At 46.8% G+C, this 27,875-nt stretch overlaps 1 protein-coding gene across 1 annotated transcript in view; it reads right to left on the reverse strand.

Moving 5' to 3' along the window:
• EXT1 (exostosin glycosyltransferase 1) overlaps positions 1 to 27,875 on the reverse strand; it is a 148,734-nt gene that overhangs the window by 58,199 nt on the left and 62,660 nt on the right.

A 27,875-nucleotide genomic window follows, 5' to 3' on the forward strand; every position in this document is an offset into this window, starting at 1 on the left:
AAGTAAATAAATGCATAAGTTGAGGGTGGAAGTATCTTGGAAGTACACCCGAGAGTGAAGTTAACGAGCAGCAGAATTAGAAATAAAGCTGATCTCTAGATTCAAATTTCTTTTAAATTGGAGGTATTTTGGAAGTCGTGAAGAAGCCGAGCCACTGGGATGCAAAAACAAGTATCTATTTCTTTAAATTACTTTAAAAGGTAACTTTATACATCAGAGCCCACGACTGTTCAAGTATTTTCAGAAAATTTGCTGAAAACTCATTAGTATGCCTTTTATAGGGCATACTGTAGCCTGATACACAGGCAATAGCCATAGGTACCACATTTGCATTTTCATGCAGACATTTACATGAATAAATGAAGTGTTTTGTATGTCTGGATTCCCATTTAGACACAAATCCCCGTTTTCAAGAACACATTTTCAGGAGGCCGCTGAAAGCGCAGCCTTTAAACAACGCCTTGCTGCAGCAGCCTTCACGCTGCGTGCCACTGAGCTGGCAATTTTAAACTCATTTTTCCTCCCTATCTCCAGGGCTGTTCAAGACCCTCTGAGTATTTTAACCCCCTACAAGCACGCCTCTTTCCCCACGGCAGCACTACAGCTTCTAACTAATTCATTCCTATCAAAATGAATCTCTCCATACTCTTTTTTTGCATTTGCTTCATCATTTCCAGAGCAGCTCCAGTGAGGCCCACAAAAGAATCTTGGCCACGTGTCCCAACCATTAAAGAAGGATGAATGTGGGGGGAAAAAAGGAAATTAACAGAACTGTTCCCATTGCCCTTCTTCAGGAAGGCTTTCTTTAGCACCCAGGTCTCCCTGACTGCGGCTGGGCTCTGCTGAGGGTCTCAGGCCCGCCCAGGGAGGGCTGCTCTGAGTGCACAGGCCGCCCAGAAAGGCTGTGATGTCCCATTGCTGGAGGTGTTCAAGGCCAGGCTGGACGTGCCTCTGGACAGCATGAGCTGCTGGGTGGCACTCCCATGGCAGAGGGCTGCGGCTCAATGATCCTTAAGGTCCCTTCCAACCCAAGCTGTTCTGTGATTCTATGATTCGGGGAGGGTGGTCAGGCACTTAAGCAGGCTGTGCAGGGCAGTGGTCATAGCACAGAGCTGCTGCCAGAGTTTAAGGAAGGATCTGGACCGTGTTCTGAGATACATGCTTCAACTCTTAGGTTACCCTGCATTGTGCCAGGAGTCGGACTCAGTGATCCTCATGTCTATTCCAACTCAGGATATTCCACGATTTTAATTGGAAAAACAGCCCAAATACTGCTTGCACAGTAGACAATATCATCAAAGTGTCACCACTCCTCAGCCAGGGATGGCAGCCCATACTGCTGGCACAGTCCTACTGGCACGGCGAGGGACACGCTGCCCGGAGTCCTCCAGGGGCTCCAGCACTATCATGGCAGCCGCAGCAGGAGCGTGTCTTGACAGCAACAAAGGGAGCGTTTTCCATCCTGTTAGTTCAACCCTATTAGTTTAACGAAAACTAAAAAAGCTCCTTTTGTCCACCAAGACAAAAGCTTCAGACTGGCCCAGGCTGCTGGCTCAGCTGTTTTAGTACCGTCCTCGTTCCAGTGCACGCAAAGAAGGCCTGGGCTCCTTTCTTTCTGCTCCCAGTGTCTATATGCTTACAGTGATTGAACCAAACTCACCACTCTCCCACTCTCTCCTTTCCTTGTGACCCAACTGCCACCACCTCCAAGCTTTTACTTCCCTGTGAAACGTTTGGAAAGCGAGAGAAAAATTTGTTGCTAAAAGAGAAAAGAGCACATGGGAAGAGAGAAATCTCCGGGAAACAGCAGAGCTTCCCTCACAAAATGAAAAAAAACACAAAGCGCCTTCAGATATTTGGCATTAGCCACCAGGAGGCAGGCAAATCTACTCCAGATCCTGTGGACCCAAAATGCAACCTGACAGCCATGCTGCTGCTCAGCAGGAGGACAACTGCACCAGAGGGAAGCAGTGGAATGGCTCCCAGTCTTCAGGCCAACTCTGATTGTAAGCAAAAAATCCTCCCCAGAGGAAGTTACTGGGAACTTATGGGAAATGATGGCACAGCCTGTAATCACAAGAGACTACAGCAGGCAAAGCACTGGGTCCAGCTCAGACAGATCTGGAAGGCAGACCCTGGCCTGTGCCTGCTCCTTTCAGCTGCTTTCTACTGTGAGCTGCACCTTATAGTGGAGAAACTGTGTGTGACCACTTACTTGTGGGCCAGAAAAGGCAGCAGAGAATTATCTGCCCCGCGTCTGGTGAGCTCACCGAGCAGAGCTCCACGATGGCTCTGTGAGCTGAGTGTGACTGGAAAAACCCAGCAGAAAGGAATGGAAGGAACCCAGTGCCCTCCTAGAGCTCACGCACAATGGGGTCACCTGCAAGGTCTGCCCAGGCAAACACAAAATGCACACAAAACCTGTTAAAAAATTAATATATAACTATGGAATTGTTGTGAGCATCTGGATAACTATGGTGCACACATCGTATGTATCTTCTATGCGGAGAGAAGGCACTTGAAGGTAGCCAAGTTATCTTGACACAAAAAAGGTATTTATACATAAATTACAGTAACGTCACCCCTGCTAACGAGGCTGTCATCCCCGCCCTGTGATTTACTGTGATCTTGTAATGGAAAAGCTTCATTTCCTTGACACCTGCGCGGTAATGGGGGTGATAATTCCTCACAGCCTGCCATAGGTGCCGGGCAGGCTGGGTGCACCAGCCGGTCACTGCTGCTGCCCTGGGAGCAGCCAGCGGGCGCCTGCCCTCACAAGGCAATGGGCTTCAAGGAAACACCACCACTGCGGGAGTAATTAAACCACGGGAGGTTCGGCTACAGGCTGCAAGTGGAAATTAAAGTGATGCAGAAGTGAGGTCTTTCTTAACACATGCGTCAAGCACCAGCCTTGTTAGCACTGCTGTGCATTTCCGTTACAAAACAAAGCGCTTTTTGATACGTCTGTCGTGATCCCCACACTATCTCCCCCTGTTGGAAGCGTTGAGACCTCCCACGGGAGTAGCAGCTATGCATGATGGAAGGAAACACCACGGGGCAAGAAAAGCGATCAATGGCTGAGGTTGGCAGCAACCTCTGGATCCATCCTCTCAAGCAAGGGCACCCAGAGCAGGAGGCCCAGAACTACATCCAGGTGGTTTCTGGAGATCTCCACAGCCTCTGGGCAACCTGCACCAGTGCTCCGTCACCTGCACAGCACAAGTGCTTCCCACCCCTCAGGGGGAACCTCCCAAACAGACAGCACTGAACAAAGCAGCAGTAGCCTCAGGACTCGAGGGTCTGTGGCATGCTGCTCCAGCAGACACCATTCCTGGCATTCCTGCAGAAAGGCTTCAGCTTTCCTTTCCACACTGGGTTCCAAACCAAACCTGAGATTTTAAGAATGTGACCTTGGCCCTTCAGGTTTTTTTCTTTCTGTTTATGAGGTAGTAAAAAGATATTTATCTCCATTTCAAAGCAACGCACGTTTTCTGTGAGCCTAAAATTTCCAGCGTGGCAGCAAACTGACCCCATGGTGAAGGTTATAAACTCAGCTAAAGTTATGGGAGTTGGTGTAAAGTCTGTATTTATGCTAAGCTGGAATTCAAACTTCCTTAATTAAAATACCTGATGGGTAAGCACTGGGACCAAGCACCAGCAGTAAGTCGACGTGCTGAGTCTTCTCCAGCTGGACTTCAGCACAGAGAATAACTTGGCTGAAGAACAACAGCAACACAGTTGTGCATTCAAAGTCAGAAGACCAGCTTGATGCACCCAGTCTGGGCTTGCATCTACACAGTGTTCGTAGACAGGGAGTCAGGTAGAACAACAAATGTTCTGCTGCTATCGTCCTCCCTGCAAGACCTGGGTGTCTCACCTTAAAGCAAAGAAAAACAACAAGAAAACTGCAAAGTAAAGAGAAAAAACCCTCTGTTGGAAGAAAACTATACATTCTGATTTTGTGCGAACGTATGTAAAATAAATCTGTCAAATAACCTGACACCTTTTTATTTCTTGGAGCTGTAACGGTGTGATGGTGTAAATGGTGAGGCCAGCTACCTCCAAAGCAACCTTTGCAGAAAACATGAATCATTTTCCACAGCCAGGCTGGCAGTACTCAGAAAGCCACACCTGACCAGGAGTTCACCGGGGCATCACTTGGCTTACAAGCTGCTGCAAAGCAAACTGGAATCATGCTAAATGAGTGGGAATCCCTTTGGTTGCATTGCTAACAAGAAGCTAAGAGAAAATTATCTATTTACACCTCCATGTAACATCCTCTCCAATCATCTAAGCACAAAGGTAATCAGCATTTGCCGGTGATCGCTGTGTTGCAAAGCTCATGGCAACCTCACGCTGGCCTCCTGGGTTATATAATATGCTTCAGAGAAAAAATAATTATCACTGCAAGCCTAAACAAGTAGAATAAACAGGAGAGCTGACCAAGCGGCTGCAGCACTGCCCAGCAATTTTATGGAAACAGAGTAGCTGCTACCACCATGACTTTAAAGCAGATAAAAAGAGGACAAAAATGTATGAAGGTAATTTAGCACAGGACATTGTGTATGCAAAGCAGATGGGTGATTAGCTATTCAAGAACCAAGCTCCTCTATCCAGTAGCCTAGTTGCAAACAACATCTTCCTATTTTGCTCACTCACACCCTCCCATGGCTATCGTGACAGAGGCTTCTTGAAAGCCCTGGCTCTCCAAAGTGACAACTGTAACTGACTGATGGAAGCCTTTGAGAATAGTGAGACTTCACATTTATCCTTCAGATGCACATATGAGACATGAGAACTGCCATTCCAAAGCACTGAAAGGCTACAGACAAGAATTAACAGGGAAATCACAACAAGATGTGGCTCAGATAGGAGACATGCACATCACAGAAGCAGTGCGGGTATGGGGCAAGGCAGGAGCTGAAGGTCCTTTCTAGCTCTGCTTCTCTGGCTGACTTTGCAGTGCTACATTAGTTGTCTTCCTCACAGGCAGCTTCCACATCCACAACATGGAAACAGTGGTACCAATCTCCTTTGTAAAGCTCTGAGATTTACAACCAAAAAGCATTCTTTAAGAATTTCCTTATTGCATGCATATGTGGCAAAAGCGCAGTTTATGGAAGATTTTCTGAAGTGAGCGGTCCCTGTTGTAATGGCACTCAATGAGGGGTGGAGAGCCACTAATTAGTGTACAGCTTTTCAGAGAAGGACTTGGTGACTGCAGTGAATCATATGCTGAGCATAAGCCAAAACATACCCTACTGTTGGGGAAACAAACAAACAAAAAAAGAGAGAGAGGAAACCCCCAAATTCCCCCACAGGCTGGAAGGCACACACAGGAGCACAGCCTGCAGACACATTAAGTCATCTTTCCACTGGTGTCAACAGCTCGTATGGCCCCAGCTGATGGAGCACTGAGTGACGCAGCAATGGAAAAATGCAGGGCAACTGAGCTCCCAGCAGAAGCCCAGGAGAGGCCACGCTGTATGCAGGGGGAGGAAGCGTCCTTGAATGAGAGAACTGTGAGGAAGGTGGTGGTTTGTGATGCTGAAGGGGCAAAGAGAACGAGATGGAGATTAGCTGGCCCAATGGGGACTACATTTGGCTGCCCTGCAGCACATGAAGGCCCACCACAGACAGAAGAGAAGCAGAGTGCTCCTGTTCAGGCAGTACAACAGGTTCCACCTCAGTCAGGTCACCAGAGCGGCCTTCACCTTTCTTCAGGATGAACACTTTGGGTCAAAACATTTTCCTCCAATTCTAGGAAACCCGTTGGCTGAAGCAATGATGAGAAAACACATTTTCCCCCGCTCCCTCCTGCCCTCCCTCCCCAGCTCCTGCAGCTCGATCTGGGCTGCAGCTCCCTCCCTCCCCTGCTCCCTCAGGTATTTCCTCAGCATCAGCTGCAGCAGTTGTAAATAGAAGCGGGTCAGGATGCGCCACCTATTCAATATTTGCACCAAAAGAGGTCAGGTGCCCAGGGAACTAAAAAGCCCATTTCCTCCTGGACAAGAAGCATTAGCACTTTCTTAACAAGACTGCGGCTGGTTAAATTTAGCGGCTCGGCACACACACTCACAAGGCCGCGCTGGCTTTTCAGAAGCCCATCTAGCCTCGAGATCGCCGCACCTCATTTCTCTTTCGTATAGTTGCGATAAACCAATTTGTCATTCATGCCTGAACATCTATCCTGTGAGTCATGTCTAGGCATAAGGATTTTTTAAGAGCAGTGTCTGGGGACATGAACAAAAAGGCCATTAATGGCAGCACAGGCCAGGGACAGTCACGGCTTTAACTCACCCGGTTTATGAAGGTAATTTGTTATCAGGTTATTGGCGATGATGGTGGATATCACACTCACATTGCAAATATGAAGAAAGAAAAAAAATCAGACATTCGAGAACCAGGCAAACACTAAGCTGCAAATGAATAGCCCTGGAAAATGTTACTGAAAAATATTATATATTCTCTTTCCTAGAACGGATAAATCCATGAAAAAGAGGCCAGGGCTGGAGAGCAGCTCTCCTGCAGTCTCTTTTTTTCTCATTTCCCCATTGTTTCTTAATACTTCATATTCACCAAGTGCAATATTAGATTATGACTGGCATTTCTCTTATGTGGCTTATATTAGAGAGGGGCCCAAGCAAGAGCCAGCTGGAAGGAAGATGGGAAAACATTTCCCAAAATTTTTCATTAAAAAAGTATCTGGTAGAAAGTCCACATCTGGATTTTGCTGCTGAGACTTATCTCTATCTTACTTATTTCAAGCCTTTTATTGTTTTTGCATATCTACGACTGAGTTTTCCTTATGCACGTGTCATTATGCACACTCGTGTTCCCAGACACTCTTGTAGCCAATAAAAGCCTTTTCCACATAAAATGGAACTCTGGTCTCCATTTACCTCCAGCCCTGCTCTCAGTGCAATGCCCACTCACTCTTCAAGTCACCAGTTAAGCGGGGCACTACATTATTCAAATTTCATCCTAGAAGGTGCTGTCATTTTAGTAACAAGAGAAGCAAAAAAAGCATACAAATACACTGTATGAGTGTTTAACTATATTTTAACCAAATTTTAAGTTATTTTGTACCAGGGCATATAACCAAACACCTCAGAGGGAAAATCACTATGAGACGTGACAATAATACCTGCATCTGTACCTGTACTTACAAACATATTTTGTATCTGAGCATATATATCTCAAATGAAATGAATGCTTTTCAATATTATAGTTAAATTATTACCCGTTATTTGTGGAACTTTTCCCCCTAATTTTCCATAAGACTCAGTGATTGAAAACAACTGCCCTGCCAAGGTCTCCTTGCTAATGGATGTGTCAAAATCCCAGGGGTAAAAGAAGTGACTGAAGCTAAGCACATTACACTGTATTTCTCATTCATTTCACAGCACAGAGCTGAAGCTATTTTTTAAGCCATATGGTTTTGCTATACTTGCAACCTACAGCTAACACTATACTTTTAAGTGCATGAGTAGGCATTTACATACACAGAATACAAAACTCAATCTCCTGGTGCTCATTTACATATATATCTTTGTACACACATGCGAGATTTATGCATAATGGATGCACTTAAGAAGCCCCTTCTGATCCTTGAGATATTGCCACCTCCAGTAATATGCTTCATGTTGGAGTGCAGGCAGGTATCTCTTCGCTTCCTACTCCTTCCACATACGACTGGAAGACATAAACCGGTCTATATAGGCATTACGTATTCATAATATATAGTGCATTTATACCCAGAGAAGTGCTCCCCATGCATCCATTTTGAGCTGCCTGTGCACAGATTGCTGCATACATCACCGGTATGCATCATAAATCAGTCACCCCTAAATTGAATCTCCGCTGCCACAAGCATATCTTGTATGAAGATGTTATAACTCAGCAACAGTACAATAACCACCTCTCATGACCTACTAAAAATTGTGTGCCCCTATTTGCGACCTTACTGCCTTGAAAGTTGATGGCGCTTCAAGTTGTCGCGTTCAGTTGCATGCTTGTGCTTGGAGTCAGACCATAATGTCTGAGAAGCCAATGACTGTTAGCTGACCAAAATTACCACAGGTTCGGGGGACAACAACTACACCAGCACCTCCTGAAGTCACCTCCTGACCTCCTGCCTTGCCCATGGAGCCCAGCTGGGGGTGTGCTGTCTTCCTGTCTCCATGCTCCCTCTCCGGATGTCGTCCCCCAGACATGGCTGCTGCCTCCATTCCCATGCCCAGTACAGAGCAGAGCAGGACAATCTCTTCCTGTGACTGGCCAGCACTGCTGGTCCTGATGCACTGAGAAGGAAGAGAATCTCAGAAGACACCAAGGAGATCATCAGAAGAGCCAGGCCTGGCACCCAGCACACTTCTGCTTGTTCCATAAAAGACAAGGACAAACGCACAAGTAAATAAATAATGAGTGCTGGCAAGATGCTACCTTTTGTTCTGGTTGTTCATTCATGAGAACAAAGCACCTCCATGTGCAGGCTTGGCTCTCCTGAGCTACAACAACGCAGCCAACAAGAAAAACAATGAGGGGACCCTTCCCAAGACTGACTGCTACGCGGCAGGGCATGGACGATGGGTCGGAATTTGATTCGGCATTTGTCTTCAGCAAGCGGGCGAGCGGGGTCATGGCACACCAACGTAACACCGTGAATATATGCTGGGGAGAATTACAAGGCTGTAAAACACATTGTGGGGCCCAGCTGGCAGCGCATAAAACAGAAGGGTGCTCAGAGGGTTTGCGATGTCAAAGGAAAGCTGTGAAGTGTTTACAACTGGGTTCAATGTCACCGTCTTATTTCTCTTTTGTACAGCCCCGTTACTCAGATGCTGCAGCTCAGGCCATTTTTACATTTCAGGGCTTTTGTGAAAGGGTCATTGCTAACTCGCCACCTTTTCCCTGAACTACATCGCCATAATTTCAGCGTTAATTCCCACCCATTACCTGATCTCACAGACGGCTGTGCACATAAATATTTGTGCGTGCCAATCATGCTGATTCAATGCAATTATTCAAGTATGTAAAGACAGGAACAAAGGTATCAGCAAACAGGATAAGAGCAAATAGCAAATGATGTATCCTGTTCAATACTCTTTAAAAAATAAACACATGATAAAAGATACAGTGGCAGAAGCACTGTTGAGACTATTAACTAAGCACAATGCTACGTGATCCTTTATTTCTTATTGTTATTACCTGACTCAGCTAAGGGAGCACGTTAATTAAAAATATGATGAGAATGAAAGAGAAAAGCAGAGGGAGAAGTGGAGGGGAGGGGGCTGTGGCTGCCCAGGGCACCACTGGAGCGGCCACTGTGGCTGGGTCCCATCACTGCCATGTCCAGCAAGATGAAGCTGGTGATCTGTGCTGCAACCGTCCGCATTGCCAGACATGCGTGTCAGCATCTCAAATAATTACATGTCTGCATCTACGGCTAAGAAAGCATACTTACTGTGTTCTGAAAGCATACTTATGCACTGGTGCAAGGAGAACTTGCAAAGAGAGATCGGGGAAAGATTTTCCTTTTTCCATGTGTCGCTTAAAAAGTAACGTGGAAGAAAGAGCTGGGGAACTGAAGGGGGAGGGGGAGGAAACAAGCATCCTTGGTGGGGCTGCTGCTGGCCATAGCCCCTGGACACAGCGACACAACCTGTGGGAGAGTGGTGGGTTAAATGCCATTTAGGGAACAAATCTTTTTGCAGTTCTCAGAAATAAGGCTGTCCTTTTCCTTTTTCCTTTTCTTTTTTCTTTTTTTTTTTTCTTTTTCTTTTTGGAAAGGAGTAATTCTATCTGACTCCACGGGAGTGATTCCTATTAGAAATGAAAGGCTGTGGAAGGAGGGAAAAGGCTTAACATGTATATTAAATTTAAATACAGACATTTGACATTTGGAAAAAATTAATCTGCAGTATTTAACTGCAGAGCTGTACAAATTGGTGCTTTCTGTTTACACAGAAGGCTTACGCAGTCACTTCTCATAGTTCAGTGGATCTCGTAGTTTAGCTTTTAACTCTATTACGCTTATTTTTCTGCTATAGAGCGGAGGGGTCCAGGGTGTACGGTGTAAATTACACTTGGAGCAGAGTCCTCCAACCATACTGGGAACAGCTTAAGGAATTCCTCAGCTGATGGCCAGGATGTGAGAGCTCTAGAGGAGAAGGGTCCAGAAGGAGAACAAGAACCACAAAGGCTGTGCTGTGAGCACTCCTGTACCCTCCAGATGCTGGGCTGAGTTGGAGGCCCTCTGCTCACCCCACTGCGGGCGCTGCTTCAGATTTAGAAAGAAGTGAGAAAAGTGCAATCTAAACAGACCAACCAACCCCAGTGTCATCTTCCTTGCTCTGTAACTGAAAGCGGATTATCTGCGCGCTGGCGGAAACAGCAAGACAGCATCTCCCCAACAACAGCGCGGGGCGTCATTTATCGCCCATCCTGCAGGATGATCAATCAGGCCCTGTTTTGGCTGCTCATAAATTTATCGCTGCAGATAGCGTGCTGTATGAGAGAGAGGGGAAGAGAGGAAAGGAGAGGGAGAGAAGGCAAGACCACAACGCCACTTATCCCCAGGGCAATCTCAACAGCTTTTGGCAATCTGATACAAATTGTATAATAAAACCCCAACGAGCACCTAATGAAATTTGAGATGTCAACACAGAAAGGTATTAATGTATGAAAGAATCACATCGCTTCTCCTTTTCTTTAAGTAAATATTAGTTAGAAAGCTAAGATCTAAAAAAACCCAACCTGTCCTATGAGCCCAGCACTTCCAGGAGGTGCTCAGCTCAGGGCGATCCGCACCACCCGCATGCAGCAGGCCTCGCACAGCAGGGATGTCAAGCTGTCAGATGCACAAATCTCCACCATCAGTCAGGCTGATTAATATTTGAATAAAACCCCTATCTGTACATACACAGGGAAATATGTGCAAATGAGATATAGCAATGTAAGGGAGATTAGAGATCCTGTACAACATGAGATTACAGATATTGCTTCTGCCTGGGGTCCAAGGTCAACATCACTTGTTCTGCCTTATTTCACTACATGCGGGTAAAAGTGTGTCCTTCGGCAGCACGCTAAGGGCCCTTCAGGGCTTTTTGGTCTCCTTCAGCACCAGGAGATAACACAAGTCCCTGGCACTGACGGTGTTAGGGTTGGGTTTCTTTTGGCCGGGATCCAACACAAGCCAAACGTCAGATGGCGATGAGATGCTCAAGTATTCCCTGGATGGGAAACACAGGGTCTGTAAGACCCCCTGGCAGACAGGGCCCTGCATCTCGCTGTCCATGAGGGAGTCTGCAGCCCTGCACAACAGGTAGAGGGACATGGTCCTCAGCCTTGGAACCCCCCCACAACATGGCTTCAGGGTCTAAGTATAGACGGGGCTCTCAATTTAAGAGCTCATGTAGTGCTTGCTCCGGGCTGCTTGTGAACATAGAGAGGCTGCCGGCACATGTGCCAGCCCTGTGCAAAGAAAGACACCAAAAAATGGCCCAGAGCCATCCAGTAGTCAATAGCTGGCAACAGCTTTAGTTCACTATCAGGCCCCATACCTGCCAAGGCAGTGCTTCCACTGACCTTCCTAATCCTTGTGCTTTTTATACACATTGGAGTGATGTGAAACACAGAGCTGAAGTCAGTCCTGGGAGTCTCCATTCCTCCAAAACCTCATCCTGTTGCCACAGCTCATTGTCTGAATGAGAGTCAACTCTCTCAGTCAACTGGATCCGCTCTGAGTGCGTCCCTCTGACAGAAGGCCAAGGCTGGGGATTCAGGGGAGACGAGGCCAAATCCACCGCCCTTCATGCCAAAACCTTCCAGCTCCTGGCACCACACTGCTGGCCTTCTGCAGGACAAGCGCCGAGGTCCATCAGCCCACATAAGTGGATGTGAGGACCCAGAAACCCACAGCAGCATGCTGGTGGCACAGAGCACCCGAAGCACCACATAAAACCTCATCAAAGCTCATCCATGCGCAGCCAGCCCCAGCTCCACATTCATCCCTTGCCGTGGAACTCCAGCAGTGTTGTTTCCGTTTCCCTCGCTGTGATTTCAGGCAATGTCTGTTTGCAACAGAAAGGGTCTTAAAACAACAACAAAAAAACCCAACCCACAGACAGCACTGTTCTTCTGCAGCTTTGTTAGTGGCCCGCTGGCCTCCAGTCAGTACAATAAGATCCAGAGGAGGATGCAAAGGTCACGTTAAGGGTGCACATCTCCATCGACTTCAAAGAGAAAGGCAAAAGCCCCAGCAGGTTTGGGCAAAGGATTGCCTGGAGGTTTCCCTGCTGCAGGCACTGCTCCTTTCCCAGGGCCCCGGCAGCCTGTCAGCATTTCAGCATCGCACTGCCACGCTGCAGCTCAGCAGCTCCACTCTTCCAGTACTCCATGAATAAACAGATATACTTTTTTAATTGTTCTCATTGCATTTACCAGCATATGCTGGACATATGATGTACAAGAACCTTTCTAGACCTCTGGATATCTGATGTGCACCAACCTTCCTAGACCACAAACCACCACGTCTGCTTCCTGATATGAGCAAGCTCATTGAAAACAAAATATGCACTCGAGGCAGGGCATCCTGTGCTGAAAGGCTGAGGCATTGCAATCGCTTCCTCCCTGAAAAAAAAAAGCAGCAAAGATGAAAACCACTCTGACATGGAGCTGCCTGACAAGGACGCTGTTTGTTCAGGCATCCCAACAATCAGACACATGTGTGCCCGCGCTTACCACAGCTGCAAACCCTGCTTCAGCCACACTTGGCAAATAAAGAGCAATCAGAACCAACTCATTATTAGCATGGCTAATGGCCCTGTATAGCTAATCATACAGAAAGTCAATTTTCAATTATTTTGCATGGAAATTATCTATCACGCTTCACTCCAGTGCCTTTTCTTCCACACAACTTTGAAGGGCAATGGATGGGAAACAAAAACTCAGAAGCATTTCAGTGTCTGAGGTGTCCACCTCAATTCCATTGACTTTCTAAGTATTTAAGACCCTCCTGCAAATCCCACCCTATGTGAATATACAAAAAATTAAGTCCTAAATATAATATCATATAATATAATATGTATATTATATTATATACATAAATATAATATGTATTCAGACAAATACAACAGTCTGAAAAAGAAGCTCGACATGGCAGCAGGTCCCATACTCTGAGCACAGGCTGCCTGTCAGTCCTGGTCTGCCCCTGATGGAACCCTGCAGAAAGGCTTCACCAATTTCTCTGCCTGCAATTTTTGCCTGCATGCGGAGGATAATAATAACAAGGTTTTATCAAGTATAAAGGGGTTCTGTTGGGATTAGCGCTTAAGAAGCACAGAGTGAGCTCAGTGTTACATTTGATTAGGAGCCGGGCTCAAACTCCAACACGTAGGGTACGTAGGAAAAAGGGGATATGTAAAAACCACCATTAGAAAAGCCAGGCTGCAACAGAGGAGCTGCTCCACATGGCCCTGCAGGACCATCCCAGTGGAAAACCTTCCTGCTACAGTTTGGCTTTTCTACGTAAGATTTTCTCCTCCTATCTGTTTTTTTTCATGTGATTAACAGCTTTATTAATTTAACAGCTCCTCACTTAAGAGGATTCCACCAGCTTATTGGTAGGATCCTGCCCGGGAAGCACAGCTTGTGCTGCACACGGGAAGGCAATGTAAGTTCCCGGTAACCTAACAGCTTCACGCAGTACCGCCGTTAATCGAAGACACACAGTAAAAGTATTCTTCCTAAACTCATCGAGCCATTAAACCGTCAGCTCGGCCCCGACACGTGATGTATGGCGCTCAGCTGGCAGGGCCTGATTCAGCAGGAGACCCTGATTGAAGGCGCCCGACCCTTCACTCCCCCCTTGTCCCCTCCTCAGCTTCCAGCCCTGTCTGCCCACTGCGCTGGGGGAGCTCATGCCGTCCTCCTGCTGTAGGAGCATCTGTGACAACAGCAAAAAGCACTGCACCTTGGGATGCAGTGTGCTTCAGTGTGCATTGCAGCATACGCTCAGAGCCAAGCACCCAGCCAGGCAACTTGTAAATAGAAAAAGAAAGCATAAAAGTGAAGAACCCCCTCAAATCAGGCAGGGCCGGCTGTGCAGCACAGCACACCCGGTAGGTCGCGTGCAGGCGGATGGCTCAGCATGAAGGAAGCCACTGCCATGCTCTGACTCACAGCTCTGAAGGCACTCAAGGACGGCAGCAGCCTCAGCCAGAGCTCACAGTGATTGCTTCTAAAGAGCTAATGCCAAAACTATGAGCAGCTCGTTTGCAAGTTTGTGGGAACCGGGTGGCTTTTTTTTCCGTGAGGAACATTAAATGTGACTCAGACAGTGACCTCCTTCCCTGCTCTGGAGGACGGCCATCTCCTGCAGCCAGCTCCATGGGTACCACGGCTGTGATGCTCAGTGTCCTGCTGGGCACCCGCATCCACACAGCACTCATATGCTGGAGCAAGAAGGATTTAAGAAAACCTTTACAGTTTTGTAATGATATCAGTGGTGTGGGGAAGGAGCACACTCCCCACTAAAGCCTGCAGATGGGGCAGAGCAGCTCCACGCCATCTCAGCTGACGCCAGCAGGCTCCCAGGGGCTGTGCCCCGCTGCCTCAACCTAATGGGGTCAGCTCTACTAGGCGGCCCCTTTCCCATCCATCATTCCCCGTACTTAGGGTCTCTGAAACACCCAGCACCGCCACCCTCCCTGCCCTCAGGTTCACATGCTCGCCCCAAACCCTGAGCTCCCCAGACCGGCCAGCTGGCCAGACATCTGGGACTGGATCATCACCACCCTGCACAAACTTTTTGTTTTCCCTGCCTCAGAACATTTCCATGGCAACATTCTGCAAGCAGAGTGTCCAGCATTGGTGAGTGTGACCCCTGGAGCAGCCGCTGACCACACGCCTTCTGCAGGAAGCCCTGAATAGGCTCCTGCATACAGCAGTTGGTGCTCCACATTTCAGTGCCTCCCTCTTGGGACAGCACTGGATGTTGTGAGCTTTCCTCTACCCCTCCTGCCTTCCTGACATTACTCACGCATCCAGGGACATCTACAAGCCCCACCACACCAGCATCCTGCAGCACTTGTAACAGCTTCCTCTGATCAATTTTAACCACAATGACTTCTTACTCACAAGCGTGAATTTATAAAGAATGCCCCCAAATGTCACTCTAGGGTATAATTTTGCTTAGTAATTAGTTTAGGCTTAAAAACAGTACCAGCGAAGCTCAGTTGTAACATCCCTCCCCGCTCTGTCCTGTAATGAGAAATCTTTCTCCGATGCAGGGCTGGAGCTGTTGCAGGAGCCAGATAAGATGCTATCAGCTTCTCCTCTTATTGGGAACTGCTGCGGCCATGCATGCGAAGGAGCCTCTTCCCATGTGCAGCAGCACAAACACACTACATGCTCTGAGGATGCTCAGCAAAGGTGCCCAGGATCAAGCTGCTGACTCACCTGCAAGCCCAGAGCATGCGGGTGATGCCCTGTGCCCCAGGACATGGCCTGTGCCCCCTGGACAGCCGTCCTTCCCCTTCCCCTTCCCAGACGCAAAGACAGGCAGAGCGCAAGCTGCCAGATGGGAAAACACAGGGAAGCACACAGTGCAGACAGGACAGCACACAAGACAAATGGGATAAGGAGAATACACTTTTTCCATGGACGGTGTGATCTTGGCCAAACAAGCATGGTAGGATTTGAACAGGTTCACAACCTGTTTTAATAAACAACAGACTTCGCTCCAGAAGAGAAAATGTGCCTAATAATTAACTTTCAAGTTGCTTGGTGGGGTGTTCTGATGATCCCTTGCTGCCATTTGGCATCTCTGCATGGGACTTTCTGGGCCTGACTCACAGCTCATTATGCAGCTTCCTTACACTGCCATAACTTAATCCACTCCAATAAACTTACCCATGATTTACATCACCTCCAGCATGAGAAGCACAGAGTCCTCCATCACTTCCTCATTCTTAAGCAAAGCTGATTTTTTAATTCAGCTAACTTGTGCTCAGCACAGTTTCCCCATCAGAAAATGAGACGAAGGAGGCTAATAGGAGGATTTTTTTTTTTATTATAGGGAAAGAAAAAGGCTGATTGAAGACATTTATGGCATGCTCTCATTATGCTCTCATTATGGCACGCACTAAGAACACTGTCCAACCCACTGCCAGCGCCATGCAAGGCATGGACATCCCCATGAAGGAGATGCACACACCTGCCCAGTGCTGTGGCACCAGATGACCGGCTACAAGCTCCCCAGTTTTCTCCCATGGTTGTTTATGCATTTTCTGCTATCTCCAAACAAAGCAACTGACTTCAAGCACACTACCCTGGGCATTTTGAATAGCAATAACACCTCAAACAGCTGCCAGTCATTCAGTTCTTTGAGGACTATGAGGCTTGCTTCAGTGATCTCTGCTGTAACCTCCCCATATAAAACAGCTGTGTGTTGGCCCTCCCCATGTACGGGCACTGGCACTTCAACAGCAGAACCAGCTGGAATGTGCTACCACAGGATGCAGCCTCATCTTGCACTCCTCGGGATTAAAAGAAAACAGCATTGAAATAGAACATGCCTAAAATGTTTTTGCTTCTGTCTAGACTTAGGCATCCAGAGGGATTAATCAGCTCCTCCTGCCCAAGCCACGCACTGCAGCAAAACACTGCTGGTGTGGAAGGGATGTGCTGCACCTTGACAGGGGCACAGGCCTGGGGCGTGGGATCCTTCCCCGTGCTTGGACCTGCTTACATAGGATGGAATCACAGCAGTGCTTCCTGGGCACAGGGAAAGACAAACTGAGTGCTCAGAGCAGAAGGGAGGCAGTCCCTGTGTGCTGCTCAGTGCCTCACAGAACCACACAGAAGCACCGAATGGTGGAGAGGGGGAGGGACCTCAGGGTCCATCCTGCCCACCCAGCCCCTGCAACAGCAGGGCAGGTTTTGGAGATCTCCAAGGAGCAGACTCCGTGGTCACTGGGCAGTGTTTGCCAGTGCTCAGCCAACAGCACAACGCATGTTCAGGGGATGCCTCCTATGTTCCAGTTTGTGCTCACTGCCTCTTTTTCCTGTCACTGGGCACCACCGTGCAATCTCCCTTCAAGTATTCATGCACAGTGATGGGTGCCCCTGACCCTATTCTGCAGGCTAAGCAGTCCCAGCTCTCTCAAATTCTTTCCACAGCAGAGGTGCTCCAGGCCCTCCACCATCTTGGTGGCTCTCCAGTATGTCTAGGTTTCCCTTGTACTGGAGGGCCCACAGCTGGACCCAGCACACCAGGTGCGGCCTCACCAATGCTGAGCAGAGTGCAGAAGCACCTGATTTACATGAGGCCAAAATGCCCCCAGCAATCTCTAGAGCTGACAGCTCTCCCTGGTGAAAGGGCAGTTTGGGGCAGCGGGACACCAGAACCAACCAGAGGGGCTGGGCTGGGCCTGCAGCCACCACCAGGATTCCCAGTGAGGGCCGGAATGGTTTAACGTGCTTAACCACGTCTCCATTGGAACGTGTCCCGTCCTAATTGCAAACTGATCTCAGTAAGATAAGGCTATTGGGATTAGGTACTGAAGTGATCTCATCCAGTTAACCAGCTATTAGCATGAGCTTTGTGAAACCCGTGGCCAGGAAGCAGCCCAGCACTGGCTCTGCCAGCCCAGAGCTGCTCTCCTGCAGATGCCTGTCCCTGCTCAGCACGGCAGGCTGAGCAGTGAGAACATGTCAGGGCAAAACGAGGAAAAGCACACACGTTAAAAAGAAAAACCAAAACAAAACAGAGCTGCTCTTGCTGTAAAATCTCACCAGGAACTTTTTCAATAGGTATCAAGAGCTCTCGAGCTCTTTTAAGATGTAGGAAGTGGTGGGTGAGGAGGGCAGGGGGAACTCGGCAGCACGTCACAAAGCATTTGGATTAAAGCCTTTTGGAGGGGTGGCTGGAGAGTGTTTATGAATTCACAAGAATCCCTTGTAAACACAAAAACTCAAAATGACTCAGAGAAACCTGACTTATGAAATTGTGTTAACTCCTGCGTATAATGGAAAACTCTGCGCAAGGAAGACATCTGTGTTGATTTAGGTACCAGCGAAACCGAACGTGTTCTGCAAGTAGCAGCATTCCAGTAACTAACACCACAAAAAAGGGGCTAAAAAAGCTCCCGTCACCTTACGTTGGATTTGGGTCTCGGTTGCACAGACACAAATGCAGAGGAAACACTACTGACTTCAAAGGGAGCGGAGCTCCAGGCTGACAGCAGGCTCAGAGAATAGCATCTGGCCTTTCACCTCCAGCTGAATATGTGAAAGACACACACACAGCAGAAAATGGAAAGACCCAGTGCTACGGGATGCACACAGGTCAAGGAGAGCCCTATTGGTTTGTAAGGACAGCTCGCTCCGAGTGGCTCAGACCCATGACTGAGCAGGGATGCCGTACCACGAAGAGCCACATAGTCCTGCTTCCCTCCACTCTTCTACCCAAGGTCAGCTCTCTTCTGCATCCGAATCAGCCATTTCCGTCTCTGATAAATTTAAATCACAGGGAACATTTCAAATCCAACCCAACCCTCCTCGCAATTGGTAGATGTCCAACATAAAACTACACCATTCGGTTAAAGGACCTCAAGGAAGTTTATGAGGGGCTGTTGTACATACTTAGTGAGAGCAATGGAGGAACTTTAATGGTCAGTATTCTTGATATTCTGGTTACCTGGTTAACATTCATGAATGTTAACTCATGAGAAATCAGCTTTTCTCAACAAAAATAACTTCAATAGGTAAGTACAACTTAAGCATCATCAATGGCAGAAGGTAAAGCGTACATTAGAATGTTACAGGTGCATCAGGTATTTAATACTCCAAGCTCATTTTTAATACCCAAACAATGATACAGATTTCTCACAACTGAACTCAAGTGGGGATCCAAACATGCCAGCCCCACACTGCCAGGTGGGTGCTCCCACTGTACTCAGCAAAGCAACCTCAAAGTCCACACACCGAGCAGCAAATCTCAGCGTGCTGAAAAGTGTGACTTGATCTGGAACAAAAGAATGTAATTAAATGGTCTCTCTCAGCTGACAGCTGTAGATGGCCATCTTCCTGATGTGACAACCTCTGTGACAGCAGCAGTCCGGAATCAAAGAGTAAGACAGAAGAGAGCGGTGTAGGAGAGTAACAGGGATTATACAGTGTTCCCCGTGTAAAAAAGCTTTTTGTGATCAGCAGTTAATGGTGGGAGAGGGGGAAGGGCTGCAACCCTCTGCTATAGGCAGGGATGCCTCCCACTAGAGCAGGTTGCTCAAAGCCCCGTCCAGCCTGGATGGGGCACTCACAGCTTCTGAGGGCAGCCTGTGCCAGTGCCCCTCCACCCTCTTCTCAGCTGGTGGTTCTGAAGATATTCCACATGTTCTCAACGCACAAGTTATCGTACGGAGCTTTTTTGGGGCACTATCTCACAAGGGTGCTTTAACATCCCTGGCTTAACTGCTCCCATGTTGCTTTTGCTTCAGAACCTCTGCAAAGAAAGACGCTAATTAGCTTTGACTAATTCATGAAGAAAAAAGCTAATTAGCAATCCTCCAAACTTTGGATGACCTCTCCTCCTGATGCTTGCTGTAGGAGCCCATGAGCATCCATAAATTCTTGCCTCCGTGTGAAGGACAAAGAGGAACAAAAGGGTAAATAGCAATTCTAGCTCAGGGTCACAATGCCAGCAGCTCCGCTTGGAAGCTCCTCACCAGCAGTGGGAATAAGGGTGGGCCAGCTGAGGACAGCAGGACCAAGGGACATGCACCCAACTGCTGATCCCTCCCTGCTGGGCTCACCCCACTTCAGGTGGGTAAGATGGAGTCGAGAAAGAAGAAGGAAAAACCCAAACTCAAGAAGGATTCTTCCCCTCCCCACCCCAGTGGCTGGTGCTGGTCTGCAAAGCACTGTCCTTTCGGGGTGGGGGGTTCCTGAAACGCAGCACCGGTGTTTGACTCCCAGACAAGGGCTGCATTTGAGAGGTGAGCTCAGTGCTCTGCGAGCAGCACTCAGACACATGAGAAAGCAAACCCCCCCCCGTTACAAATTTCAGCTCAAAGTGAAACATTTACCTTGGCATGAAAAAAGCCCAAACTATTCTTTCCTAAAACTTTCCCAGTACAATCTATTTGCTTCGTGAGACATCTGAAGAGCTTACATTGGCCGATGGCAGCAATGCTGCGGTATCAGACAGCGCTTGCTGAGGCTGCCGTCCACTCGGGTTGGAATTTCACAATGTTTGCGCTGGAATCCGCTCATCCCATCCCAAGGTTTCTCTCTGATAACATCGCAGAAGCCATCTGCTTTAACTCTGCATTTCATGGCTGAATTTAGAACCGAAATTACTGAGAAACGTATGTGTTTAAAAGGCTTCAGCTTCACGATGCCCAGTTAAAATAAATTTGAAGACATGATTAACATTGAATGCATTGATCTATCTATTTATCCGGGAAGATGATGTTTTAATATACCCAGGCTGAACGGTAATTCATGTGCAAACATATTTGAATTGAAAAATGAAAGTCAACTATGAATTATTCTATGATCCATCACATCTACAAAAGCAGCTCTGGCCATTTCTCGCTGCCTAAATCACACCAGCATCCCTAGAAATACAAAGCGATGTGTCTAACAGGGCATTCCAGCTTTTTCTGGCTCATTTTTGACTTCTTTCTTTTAATGAGCTCACTCAATTCACACTTGATTTCTTTAAGAACTGCATGTTTGATATCCGCTTCCCCTGCAATTCTTAAGAATGAAGATAAAATTACCACAGCTGAAAAAGGACAAATAATTGTCTCTCTGCTCAGCCTGTTTATTTTGTATATGCTCTGCTTCCCCGTTTCTTCTGAATATCTGGCAGTTTCTTTGTTTTCTGTGTGTTGTTTTCCTCATAGCAACAGAAGAAAGAGCAGGGATAAAGAGGGAAAAAAAACTTCACACGGGAAAATATGAGCTACTCTTGAATCCCAAGAACTCGGTACACTCAGAAGAGCTAATTAACAAACTAAATAACATACGCTGGAAGCAAACGCTGACGCACAAACACAAAACAAGGAATGAGAATGTAGGGGTCACGGCAAATCAGAACGTAAACATGAATCAACAAAGAAACGGCGCTTCATGAAACAAAATCTTCATTTTTAGGAAAAGGAGTGGCGGACTTAAAAACTGGGAGATAATTGCTCAGCCAAATTCCTGTGTGGGGGCTCAGACAAGGCAGATACAACAGCAGGCAGATCTAAAACAGACCAGCCCCTGAGTAGAAGAATAGAAGTCACAACAGATTCAATAAATTTACCCAATGATCAAAGGATAAGAGAATTAGATGTACAACATCCAAAGTAAGAGAAGGCTGCAAAGTGGAAAAGAAAGCTAAACACAAATTGAATCTAAACTTAAAAGTTCAAGATTCTGATATCCAAACGGGGATGGAGAAAACCATCTCCGGTTGTAACAAAACACATTTTATTTGGGATCCAAGAGAAAAATAGCTCAATATTAAGGGTAGAGAAACACAGGAACCAGGCCTCCTGAACCTGCTGCAATATTAACTACATGGAAGTTTTCAACAGCAGCTTAGACAAATGAGATCAAGGCAGGATGACTTCTTGTCCCAGGGCCAGAAACCGGATCATTTCTAGCACATGTGTGATGTTGCTCTGGGATTCTTATGGAAATGAAGTCAGAGAGGCCAAGGAGAGAGCAGCAATGCAGGTAGCAACATCCCAGGGCAGAACAAAGAAAGCAACAGACAAAGCAACATCACCCTGCCCAGCAGCTCCTCCTGGCATGGTAATGGTTTGTGTTTGACAAGACTTTTATTGCGTGGCAATTGCTGACATTATCCCGCGCCAGGATCCTTGATGTTTGTCTTCACACCACAGAAATGCATTCCTATATTTAGCAAAAACATCCCAATCTGACAAATAAATGTTTCATCGGCCATCTCGATTAGCTGGGATGGCAGAGTGCAGATCTGCAGTGTGGACACCTATCTATTCCTGACCAAACTCCCCAGCCAAACCGCAGGGAAGTGATACTGTGGGTCCCTGCCTGATCCATGGACCAGAAGTGACTGCACAAGTCCCGGGTTCCCACCTCACGGCTGCCTTGTGCCAGGAGGCACCAGGCCGAGCTGTCCTCATCTCACTGCCCCCATCTCACTGCCCCCATCTCACTGCCCCCATCTCACTGCGTGCCACACCTGATTCCCCCTTTAGGCCCAGATAAAATACCCATCTCATTATGTCCACTCCATTCCCGGAGGTGACTGAAATAAAAAGCTGCTCCGGCAGAAAAGCTTAGGAAATGAAACGCTGGGGAGATGGGGAAAGAGGAGAAAAATAGAAATCAAGAATAACAAAAAAACCCCACTCAACCAGGTGGATGGAATGAGTCCAGAACTACTTACAGCCTCAGAACTGAGAGGGAAAAAAAAGAGAAGAAAATGAACACCTGGGCATATTGTGAGATTATAAGTGTATTTAGAATGGGTGTCCTAAGAATGATACGTCTTCAATAGGAACCACGGGCTCTTTCCCACAAAGATGGAACTCAGTTTATAAGTTCAGGAAGAAGCATTTATTTATGAAGATTGCTTTTTTCCTTCTCTGCCAGAAGTAATGAAGATCACACTCAAAATCTACCACCTGCACACGATTGCCGGCTATTTAACCACAATCAAAATACACTAAAAAATGCAAATGAACTATGTTGAAGGAAGCCCTTCTTTCCCCACCTACTGGCAGATGTACTGGTCCGACTGATGGTGACCTACTACAACCTGCCCTTCAGTTTTCAAAGCAGAAAACAATCTGCCCAAGCACCAGGTGACCAGCAAAGCCGTAAGAGCAGGGCGCTGACCTCCCAAACCCAAAGCTGTTCCCCATGGCAGAGCTGCAACTCTGCAGCACGAGGCAGGCGTGCAGGTCCTGCGGTGACCAGCAGCTGGTGTGAAACCCAGCCCCACGAGGAGCACAACGCGTGCTCTGCTCAGTGAGCACTCACCGAGGGGGGACACAGTGCCAGTGTGGCGTGGTTTTGTTATAAACGAGTCGGAGTGAGTTGGTTGAGACAGTGAGGTATGGGTGGTGCGAACAGGCCGCTCCCCACCCAATCCAGGAGCTGAAAGCACCTCTTAAAAAGAGTATAATCTGTTATTAATAAATCTTCAAAGGCCTGCTGACATGCCCAAACACACACAGAAAATTAGATCTTGCAATTGCACAGCGTTCAAGGCTAGCGCCTGCTACCAGCCAGCCAGCATGGAGAGCAGCAGAGGATGGCCCTACAGACACACGGACACGGGCTGCCCTGAAACCTGCCCCATGCCCTGCCCCTTAGCTACCTTGCCAAACTTCTCGCTGTTTTGATATCACATTTTCCTACTTTTAAGAATCTGCTTCCTGTAGCTATGGGAAAGATCTATGCAAACAACCAGGGGAAGCTGACGACACCGGGGGAAGAGTGAAGCTGGCTGACAAGCGTGAAAGACACCAGCTGAAAAACAGCCATCTCTTTCCTTGGAACTCACGCAGCTGCACTAAATTCCTGTAAAATAGGAACAAACCAGTTCACACACACACATCATCTGCTGCTGCTGCATCGCTTCCTTTACCTGCACCTTAACCTCAGCATCCAGAAAGGGCATGGGACAAGTTCCAACATGTTAACTCAAAACCCAAACAGACTTTGTTTCTGGCTTGCAAGTATTACATCATTGAGACTGGTGATGCTAACTAGTGGAGACCAGGATGTACGGTTCTTTAATCCCAGAGGCTACTTGAAAGTAAGCTTGGGTGATGATCTTCAAGAGTCAGCCCCTCATAGCAGCTCAATCCAAGCCCCCTGGCACATCCTTTATGCCAAAGGCTGTAAGACAAACATGTATCAGAGATAAGGGCCACTTTGGTGGTGGGACTGCCTGTTTCTGTCCTAAAAGTTATGAAGAACTGGGCTGCTGCCACTCACCAGGGATGGTCCAAGGTAGGAGCAGGGATATGGGCATGGGAATCAATAGGCGCAACTTCACTGCCCGTAAATATCTTCAGTCACAGTGCTGCTGTCCAACACACATTTCTTTTTCCTCCCTAATAATCCCGTCACAGGATTCTTGGAAAGATTAGTTATAAAGCCCTCTGTGGTGCACTTTGATTTAATCAGGTATAGTTTGAATATTCCAAGGTGTATTAATTACCACTGCTGCACAAGTACAACTGAAGAAGCAAAATGTTTTCCGTATGCACAGGGTGAGTATTTGTTTAAAACATTCTAGGTTTCATTAGGAACTAATCAAAACAGCCTATGATAGTTATGCAGGAAATACAAAAAAAAAAACCCTACCTGCTGCTTAAGTATCCAGTTTTCTAATAATATTGCAGTAATGTCTTGACAGATAATTGGCTTCTCAATAATAATGAAATTCCTTATCTAAGTTAGTAAAATTACCTACTGGTCTTTTAAAAAGACAAGGAGAGCTTGGGAAGGAAATGATAATTCTCCCCAGCACGGAGAGATTTAATCAGGAAGATAACAAAAGATGTATCACCTGACTTCTATTGGAAATGAAGTGATTGAAGGAAGCCTTACAAAGGCTCCCCCACGTGTGAAAAGTGATGCCAGTGCCATTTTAAATTAAAATTTACAACAAAGCAATTCATAATTGCTGGGTTGTTTCTAATGCCCCGTTTGAAGGTCTCTGCTGGTGTAACACCTGAGTTAAGTTTTACTCTAAGGTAGAAGTACATACTACATTTTCACTTTCTTCATTATTAGTATTTATTTATTTGTATTTGGTTGTCCCAAATCCAGGACCCTGTGACACAGTGACCCAGTTTTCCAACTCCCATCCACCCAACCTTTGAGAAGCAAAGCATTTTAGAACAGGGCAGCCTTCAAGACTCATTATTTTGCCTTAGGATGGAAGCAAAACGTCTGTAGGGACTATCAAATGTTCTTACACTGCAAAGAGTGCAAAAACCCAGCAGTGAACAAGCCGCCCATGCAAACCTGCGTTTCCAGTCTTTGTGGCTTCAGTCCTTCTGCAGGTTATTTTCAAGATCTTAGTCTTCAAGGTGCCCTGTTAATTATGATTGCTGAGGAATACAGATAGAAGATCCTGCTCCCAGCTGAAGCGTGCACCCAAGCTAGATTCAACATTTCTCAAGGCTTTTAAAGGAAGCCTTTTTAAAACTTCGGATTTTACAATAAATTAAGACAACACTCTGTATTTATTTTTGCCAAAACATTTCTTTCAGTGTTAGTTCTTTTAATGTGATGGTATTAATTCTTTAATATGAAGCTAAGCCAGGGCTTTAATACTTCTCATTAGAAACACATCCAACTTTGCCTCCCTATTTCCAAGAAGAGCACAGGCTTTCCTCTCTAATCTTTTCTTAAATGTTTGGCAATTTACCCCACCTGGGACACAACAGAAGGAATCCCTGGGTGAAGTCTTCAGTTTTCCTAACAGTAAAACGGGAAGAAGCACAAAGCAGGCACTTCAATGTAACCACAGGAGGGGCTGGAGCTGTGGGGTGGGGAGAAGACAAACCTAACTCCTTAACACTTCTAGGTAATTCTCTGTGTGCTGCGAGAAACTGAACAGTCAGCTAAAACCACCAGCTACTAGCAGAGTACAGATGGTATCAGTAGAAACTACGTAATTTACTAATTGTGAGAGTTGTGCCCTTTCGTGGAAACAAAACTAAACCAGACATACAGAGCTGGTAATTTCTAAGTAGTGGAATTTGTTTAATGTTCTTCTTTATCATGCACTGATAGGAATGGGTTCTAGCAACAGAATCTCACGTCAGAGCCGGGCTGTGGTGTGAGGCTCCAAGTGATGCATCCTCACTGTGCAGATGACAACCACAAGCCCTTTGGAAAGCTCCAGCTGCATAGAGAAACCAGCTGCTTTCACTCCTATGAGTACTGAGACAATCTGAGTCCAAAAGCTTGGTCCAGGTGCATCCTCCTCACCGGCAGGATAAGCAAAGTAAGTCTAAACATGGTAAGTATTTGCAAGTGGCCTAATAAAAAAGACACTTGTAGCTCCTGAGTGCTGTACAAACATATATGACTCAGAATCTGTTCTTCTAGAGGACTTCCTGCCTGGTGATTTCTGTGTACTTTATTAACATTCAAGATTCACATATGAGCATTATCTTCATTTCACAGGTAGGAAACAGAGATATTTATTGAGATAAGGCACAGAGAGGTGAAGCGACTTGCCTGGGGTCACATCAAGGTTTCTGGCAGAGGCACGATCTTTCCAGATCTTCTGAACTCTGGGCCTCTGCTTTAAATTACCAGCCCTCGTCAGCTTTACAGCACCTCACCCTCCCTCCTGCAGCCTGTTTGCTCCGAGCGAAACGCATTCATTGATGAACTCTAACTTGTTCTTAAACATTACTTACGGACTGCAACTTCAAATGAAAATCCCTGCACTGCAGTCATATTTTACCTACCCTGTTATTCTAATTGAGTATTGAGCAAAGTGGCTAATTAGGAGTCTTCAAGGGACTGTTTGTTTAATTTTGTTTTGGAATGTGTGCTCGCATAAATGCCATACAAGAAAAAGTCTGGAGGCCACAATCATCTGCAATGTAAAAATATTTCGGTTTCTGTGAAGTTTTCCCTCCCCTGAGGGTTCTAATTCATCTCCACTAGTTGATAAATCAAGTTTGGAGCACCCTCCCCCCCGCACCGGTGCCTAGCAGAAATATGACCCTCTTCTTGTCCAGGCATGCAGACAAGTGATGAATCAGACTTTCCCCCACAAAATGCTGCAGCTCTTTTCCTAAGGCACGCTGCTGCCTGAATAACTCCGCTTTCCCTACAGCGGGCTGCCTCTGTTCACTGTGAGAGAATGAATACAAGGGCTATGGTCTGGATCTGACCAGAAGGTTACTGAGTGTTATCCAACTGATATCTACAGAGAAACACAGGCTGCAAGAGCACCCGGCGCTGCACGGCTGCTGACAAATGCCAGGAGCTTCCTGGTGCCACTTCTCACACAGTGTGTTCCAGCACCGTGGGTCAGTCAGGCACAACTTGCTGCTGCCTGCACCACCCTGCAGCCTCCAGACCCGCTCCATACACTGGAGAACCTTTTAACTGCAAGCATTAGCATTCATTATGATCTAAATCACAAGTATTTCAAGATACTTTCAACTCAGTAGATCCCTAAGGCAAGTGGATTTCCCCCAGAAAGTTTTTTCTTTCCCTTCAAAGTGGAACAGAGCCAATTTCTCTTTTTCCCTATGAAGGCTGAATTTGATTCAAGGAACAGATTTAGGCTGTTTAGAAGTGTGAAAGAGATACACAGCGAGTTGTTTTTACATATATATAATTAAGAATGAACTAAAAATTGGCCCATGTGCAGCACAGTGTCCTTCCTACACTACTGAGCAGTGTAAAAAGGACAAAGAGCACAGAGGGACGGATGCTGCCCACAAGCTGAGTACTCGGAGCTTCCTCTGCAACATCTGCTTTGCTACTGTGCATGCTTCATAGCACGCTGCAGTCAGGAGGGGGGCAAGATGATAAGGGTAGAGAAGGGAAATAAGCTTGTATATGTTCGAACTTCCTACAGAGTGCTTCCCATTCTTCTCAGTTTGCTCCTGGATGAGGTTTTGAGCTTTTCTTTGAAACTGCCTGAAAAAAAAAATGATTTTTAGGAAGGATGAGCAAAAGCTGCGTGCATTGGGAACAGAAGCTCAGTGCATCCCATGGCTTCACTGGTGTTAACTGCTCATGGACTGTACGCAGGAACTGGTATCTAAGAAATTCTGTACCAAATTTGGCAGCCCACTGTAACATGAAACAGGCTCCCAATCTTGAAAAATTCTTCC

This window comes from Coturnix japonica, chromosome 2 (assembly GCF_001577835.2).
Source record: "Coturnix japonica isolate 7356 chromosome 2, Coturnix japonica 2.1, whole genome shotgun sequence".
NCBI classification, from domain to species: Eukaryota; Metazoa; Chordata; class Aves; order Galliformes; family Phasianidae; genus Coturnix; species Coturnix japonica.